Here is a 1,146-nt window from a genome sequence, read left to right on the forward strand (position 1 = left end):
GGGAAAAAAAGCATTGTTGGAGCATGACGTATATATATATATATATATATATATATATATATTAAAACTACAGCGACCTCCAGTATAAACATCAATCAACTGTATTGATTTTGGGGGGGTTTGTTTACTCGCTCTTCGTGACCACGTGCTCGCTATGCGGCCACGCATGCGCGCCATGAGGCATCTCTGCTTTTGGCACGCGTCTATGTCGGTGGCGCGCACAGCCAAAAACAACCCTGAGCCACGCGAGCGCGCAGTCCGGAGTCTGACCTCATGTTGATTGGCTGTGGAGTTCTAGTCCCGCCCCCTGTCGCGACGGATTGGTCATGCGGAGATTCCTCTTCTCGCTGATTGGACGCTATTTGTAGAACCGGCTGTGTAGCTAGGCTACTGCTGCCTTAAAGTACCTCTTCAAAGATCAGATTAAATGACATTTTTATAGATAAAAGAAATGTGCTTTCGGTTTTGTTGGTCAGAAAAAGCAGCTGACGATATTCAGCAGACATTTTTAACTTTTCGTAAGCTGTAAAAGCTCCGTGACAAGTACAAGCTGAATAGTGAAAACAAAAACGTTTTTAAAAAAAAAGATTATTAACTTATTAACAGTGTTGGAAAATAAATAAATAAATAAATAAGTCCTCGTAAATCACGTTGTGACCAAATGTATGTAGATTTTCCAAACTTACCATAAGCCTAAAATACACAGCTGGCCCTACTTTTCAACCCTGAAAATCTGAGAAACTCAGAAAACAAACTGTGGACTTCGTACATGTTGATGACCCACAAAAATAACGTGATAACATCTAAAACATCTCACTGACAACCGAGCCAGATGTGGACGAAAGCTTCAGAAGCATGTAAGTTGTGCCTCGTGTTGGGATTTTATTTTGTCAAACATCCAGGCTATGTTTTCATTTGATTTTCGACTTTAACGCTTTTGAATAGCTGTCTGTTTTTGACAAGTGGTTGTTGCTGCACATGTCTATTGTTCCCGCGACTTGTTCCTCTTTAAAACAAGCCTCTCGTATCGATGAAGTTGATTTTCCTTGCGCTCAATTCCCAATTCTCTTATTCCCAGCACCACCTGAAGGCAGCACGGGTACATGGAAATAAAACACCGCTTTTTTTTTTTTTTAATCTCCACTT

The sequence above is a fragment of the Pagrus pagrus genome, assembly GCF_965226575.1.
Source record: "Pagrus pagrus genome assembly, chromosome: 8".
NCBI classification, from domain to species: Eukaryota; Metazoa; Chordata; class Actinopteri; order Spariformes; family Sparidae; genus Pagrus; species Pagrus pagrus.